Source organism: Ranitomeya variabilis, chromosome 1, assembly GCF_051348905.1.
Source record: "Ranitomeya variabilis isolate aRanVar5 chromosome 1, aRanVar5.hap1, whole genome shotgun sequence".
Taxonomy (NCBI): domain Eukaryota; kingdom Metazoa; phylum Chordata; class Amphibia; order Anura; family Dendrobatidae; genus Ranitomeya; species Ranitomeya variabilis.
The window spans coordinates 598,517,771-598,524,256 of record NC_135232.1 but is presented as its reverse complement, the minus strand read 5'-3'; positions in this window follow the sequence as shown (position 1 = coordinate 598,524,256).

Genomic DNA, 6,486 nt, shown 5'->3' with positions numbered 1-6,486 from the left:
TCAAATATTTAGCAGATAATAATGACTCCCTGTCTCCAGTACAATTAACAATTTAAATTTCGTATGTCAGAAACATGAACACAACAGCATGAGAGCAAATTGACTTATGTTAGGGCTAGCGGAACGCACCAAATAATTAGGAAGATGGTATAAGGTGCGTTCGCAGCCCGGGGTCCACCATGCAGAGATGGAACCTGCTGCTGAGTAATGATGGACTATATGGCGGTATATTGTGGATACACACACGGGTTACCTTCACCCGGTATGAAGGAAGCGAACCCTGTTGCATCACAGGGCCGCAGTACCACACAAAGAGCGCAAGCAAGGAGTCACAGAACTCTATCCCAAGACTCAGGGAAAGAGTTCCGCTAGACCTCTTGCGCTCAACACCACTACTGGGGTGTCAGAGTTAAACAGAAATAATAGTTTAATGCACAAGAGTGCATGCAGTGCCGCTCTGGCGGACGCCACTAACCACCCAGACTTGGGTCAGGAAAGCGCTCTATTAGTGCACGGCGCCGCACTAGCGGTCACTGCAATAAGACGCTGGATCATATGCAAGTAGCACTGTTGGGCGCTAGATAGCAAGCATCCACCATTCGCGAGCAGTCAACAACACTAGGAAGGGGGATGATTAAAGAGCGACAGTCACACATCTACATACACACGTTTTTAAGTATATACTAGCACATGGCCGTGCAGCCATGCAAACCTTTTATAGCTGTAGCACTCAATGACCTTCCTAGTGATCCAATAGGAGCTGCTACAGGACCTGAGCATGTGACCCCCGACCTCCAATGGGAGGTCGTCCTGTGGGCATGCTCAGTATGGGAAAAGCAGGACTTAGTCCCTGAAATGCCTGCTTGCTGCTGATCAGTACTGGCTGGAAAGGCAGCAGTAACCAAGTGCACAGTATCAGCTTGAGCCAGACGCTGGGACCGATGTCTCTGCTGAGAAGGATTCACTGTGGCTGGAGGAGAATGGGAGACCGCAGCGGACATGGTTCGAGATTCAGTGGCGGGAACTCGACTCCTAACACTTAGTTATCAGTATGTTTTTTTTAGATGGGGATTTGGGAGTAATTTAGAACTGTGCCAAAACTCACACAAAACATGCACATGCTGTCCTTGGCCAGATTTGGCCAAAATCCCAGTGGGGGGCAAAATTTTCTAGCCACTAAACCACCATGTTGCCTCACATTTAAAAGAGTCTAATAAAGAGACCAAGAACATAGCTTAACATATGCAAAGATAAAAGTCACGCCTCGCCTGGTGCTAAAAAACACAAAAATATTCCTAAACTGCAATAAGCACATATTGGTTGACAAGACATAATGTTGCATGAAGGTGCATCATGCCTGCTAATCAGAGGAGGTTGGCATGGCTCTGGTCCAGCATCCACAGATCGACTTGGCAGCTTTGCCAAGGTCCAGTAAATTTTTCTTTGAAATTACAAGTGAAACATATCACAAGAGGTGGTGACTAGGCCTTGGCAAAGCATAAGGAGGCATCTACATGGAGGACTCGAATGGGAGCTGTGGTGACTAGACAGGTGACTGGCCAAGTGAGTGCTTTGCTGAATTTTCATAAAGCGAGTCACAAAAAAATTGTATACAGAAGAATCCGTTTTTGTTTTTTTTAAATTCAAGATTAATTCAATTTGCCTTAAATTAATTTGCTCATATCTAGTTGCACGCATGTTTTAGGAGGTAGTCGCTGAGGAGGAAGGATGTAGAGGTTACTTATGAGGTTGTCAGGAATAAAGCAAATTAAAAGATCAATAGGGTCAATGTGATTTCTTTTGTTTTTTCAAGTTGTTTAACCATAACTTAGACAACCATAATTTTGAAAATCATGGCTATTTTATACACTATATCTAACTAATGTTGTCAGGCTGCCCCAATCCACGACTCTTACATCCACCATCCATCAAAACCTCATCTTTTTGTTGTGGCATGCTGCATCTTCCGTTTCTTCATCACAGACACGAACTTCAATCAACCAGGCCTCAAACATTCCTGAACATCATAAAGTCACAATATATTGTAAGGATTTCGTACTCACTTAGGTGCGGCAGGAGGAAACAGGAGGTGTGTCTCTTTAAAAAAGTCAGTGCGGGTTTATTTCCTTCATAAACCCAGCAGTAACAACAAATGGTAAACAGCCTACAGAGCAGGCAAAACAACAAAAAACTGTCCTTAGCAGGCTCTCTGCTCCCTCAGGCCTGTGGGCACACAGACTGGGGCAATGTCCAGCATGCAAGCTCGGTCTGGAGCCATACCCACAGGAGGCTTTCTATCTCCCATTATGTAGGCTGTAACCACACCTACAGGTGAGGCATGTGGGTAGCCAGACCCGGCCATCTCTCATAGCTACCCGCAACATGGACCTACACTTTAGAAATTGAAGATGTGGAGCTCGGCTATGGAAAAAAGAGGCACAGAGAATCGTACAGTTGACAGCAGCAAGGTGATAATTATTAGTTCTTTGCTTTTTTAACTTTCTGTCTGCCCTCTATAGATCAGCAAAATGGTGACCAGCTGGCCACCACTTTGGTAAAAAAACAAAAAAGAAAGGCTGCGTGGCACTCCTTACACAAATAGTATTCCACTCCACAACAAATGAAAATTAGAATTCAGCACTCCAAAGTTGATACAAAGATAACCAATTTTTATTGCATAAAGTATCCACAGTTTACAATATTAACCCTTTAACCACGCATGGTCTTCTTCAGAACATGAATCTGCTAGGTGCAGAGAGTGTTGCTGTGGAGGCAGGAGAACCTTGGAGTAGTGTATACAATTCTATAGCCCGTAAGATGGCGCTTGGGAAAAGCACAACCGTGCTTGTAGAATGGGCATTTTGACACACAGTACAAAAAATGTTTGGAGTATAATATATAACTAGTTCACAGAAGAAACCCCAATATATTAAAATATACCTTTTATTAACAATTTTTTAAAATACTAGTGCACTCAAAAAGAAACAATACCATCACCAAACAAGAAACACTTGTTAGAAACACGTTAGGATAATTGTGGTCAGTATTGAATAAATTGAAAAAATGAAGGGCCGATGAATTATACTGACCGTTTTCTGACCCTGCCTCAAGCAGAGGTTGGCACTCTAAAAAAAATAACAAAAAATGGTGCCCCCGCTCCTCAATGACTATCCCAAAATACACACTAATAGGTACTGTTAGAGGGGATATATACCTAAGGTATAAAAAGTGCTGGAGTGCAAAAAACATAGCATAAAACAGGTCATAAAGACCATGGGCCTTTTGTATTAATTAGTGGCAGGTGTGTCATGAGCTCAATGATTTAAATGTCATGTCTGACATGATTAATGGATTATCTATAAGCATGACTCCTACAATTCGTATTAGTTATAACTATGCATTAACCCCTTCATGACCTTGGGATTTTCTGTTTTTCACTCCCCTCCTTCCCAGAGCCATAACTTTTTTATTTTTCTGTCAATTTGGCCATGTGAGGGCTTATTTTTTGCAGGACGAGTTGTACTTTTGAACGACATCATTGGTTTTACCATGTTGTGTACTAGAAAATGGGTAAAAATTCCAAGTGCAGTGAAATTGCAAAAAAAGTGCAGTCCCACACTTGTTTTTTGTTTGGCTTTTTTTGCTAGGTTCACTAAATGCTAAAACTGATCTACCATTATGATTCTCCAGGTCATTACGAGTTCATAGACACCTAACATGACTAGGTTATTTTTCACCTAAGTGGTGAAAAGAATTCCAAACTTTGCAAAAAAAAAAAAAAAGCGCCATTTTCCGATACTCGTAGCGTCTCCATTTTTCGTGATCTGGGGTCAGGTGAGGGCTTATTTTTTGCATGCCGAGCTGGCGTTTTTAATGATACCATTTTGGTGCAGATATGTTCTTTTGATCGCCCGTTATTGCATTTTGCCACAGGGTGGCGCTCACAGCTGCCGGAGATCAGTAACCATAGAGGTCTCAAGGACCTCTATGGTTACCATTCTGAAGCATCGCCGACCTCCGATCATGTGACGGGGGTCGGCGATGCCGTCATTTCCGGCCGGATGCGGTAGTTAAATGCCGCTGTCTGCGTTTGACAGCGGCATTTAACTAGTTAATAGCGGCGGGTGAATCGCGATTTCACCCACCGCTATTGCGGGCACATGTCAGCTGTTCAAAACAGCTGACAAGTCCCGACTTTGATGCGGGCTCACCGCGGAGCCCTGCATCAAAGCAGGGGAGCTGACCTCGGACGTTCTATCCCGTCCGAGGTCAGTAAGGGGTTAACATTATTCCTGCATCTTTAAATCAATGAGCTATACCTACCACAATTGTCCCAACGTGTTTTTATCCCCTTCCTATATGGTTTCCAAGGGTTTGAAGAGACAGTCGACAGTGAGCCTGGGCGCCATTGCGCAGGTGTAGTATGCCAACCTCCGCTGCTAGGAAGGGTGCTGTTTATAATAGGGCCAGGCACATCCTGTGGCCTTTTCTATCAAGAGTTTCTTGTTCGGTGATGGTATTGTTTATTTTAGAGTGCACTAGTATTTTACCAAATTGTTAATAAAAGGTATATTTTAATATGTTGGGATTTCTTCTGTGAGCTAGAATGGGCACTTTGGTGAATTCACGTCAATTGACTTGCAAAGAATCAATATTTTGGAGAATAAGGATTTTTGCAAGATTCAAGCAGAATTCAATTCCAATCAAATAAATTTGTCCATTTCTAATTGTAAATAAAATTTTTCTAAAAGGCTCCAAAAGTTCACTTAGATTTTGTAGCATGGCTTGTAACTTACTCACAGTTGCTGTTTCTGTATTACCAATTCATCTTAAGATTTTTTTCAAAAAACGACCTACTACTGCTTTGAATACTGTATCGTTGAGCACAGAAGGGTTGTCACAGTGGTGAAGGGGAGAGGAATCATAAAATCTTACGTGCCTAAGATGCCATCTGTAGCACAGTTTGAGGCCCTCATGCACATTAGAGTACAATTCTGTCCCACCAATATTGGCATTCAGTCAATTGGCTGATGTCTTTAGGGGGCTCCTGCCTCTCTTCTGACAGATAAGATAAGAAGAGAGAAGAATCCGGCATGTCAGATTTTTGACAGTCATCTCTCAGAAAGGATAAAAGCTGTTTTATGGGGGCATAATAGTTGATGAAAAGCAAATGTCAATGATAGGGAGATTACTTAGGACAAAGTACATGGGATTCTAAAATAATAAATTGAGAAGGCCAAAAGTCTGCACCAATTTTCAATTGGAGTTTTCCACCACATACTGTTAGGGCTTGCCTGGTGAGGTGGATATCTAGCAATAGAGCTGAAGAGAAGAGATGAGAAACCTTTTAAGGTTCAGTTCAGTTCAATTCGCCGAACGTCTAGACATTCGCCAAACGTGTTTGATGAACGTACCCGAACGCCATTAAAATCAATGGGAGGCCAAACCGGAAGTATACACAACACATAAGGAATGACAAAAAGCTTCCCAAACAGCTAAAATTAGGGGCAGGCACAATGAAAAGCAGCATCAATTGACACACAGTAGAAATTTGCAAACGACACAGCAGCAGGGTGATATGAGATATCAGGGTCTGGGCCAGCATTTACAGTTTTGAATTGAAGTTTTAATGAAGACCTGGTGGTTAAGCAAGTGGAATAAGGCTTTTTTGCTGAGAGTCCTTATGCCTCATGCAAAACCTCCAATTTTTTTTCCAGTCACATTCAGATGGCACAAATATCAGTTTCATACAGTACTATTGGTATACAAATGAAAGGAAAGTAACACAGGTAGCTGAGTGAAAGTAAGTGCAGGTCTGCATGTAGGTAAGCCCTACTTCTACAGGCAACCCACCAGATTGAGACCCAACTTTGAGTCTCCACATTAAAAAAATAAATTTCACACACCACTAAAGTGGCATCAATTTCCACAGAGTAGAAATAGTATAATAGGCCACTGGCACACTTTTCACTACAGGCAACTCACCAAATGGAGACTCAATTTTCAGAGGAGAGCCAGTTGCGCTTATCCATCAGGACACCACCAGTAGCGCCGAAGTCACGTTCTGAAAGAATGTTGGCTGCGGGGCATGACCTCCAAGACCAAAATGCAAAGGGTCCAAACACCCCCTGATGGCATTAATATTGAGCTCCAGATACTCCTGCAGAATCCTCTCCAGTCTTTCACAACATGTCAGACTTTTACTCTGTTGTGCTAGTACACGGGCTGGTCTACAAAATGTGTGAAACGAATCACAGAAATTGCTTATGCAGCTTACACTAATGCTGCTAATATTTTTGCGATGACATCTTGACTAGTGTTGAGCATTCCGATACCGCAAGTATTGGGTATCGGCCGATACTTGCGGTATCGGAATTCCGATACCGAGATCCGATATTTTTGTGGTATCGGGAATCGGAATCGGAAGTTCCCAGTGTATGGTTCCCAGGGTCTGAAGGAGAGGAAACTCTCCTTCAGGCCCTGGGA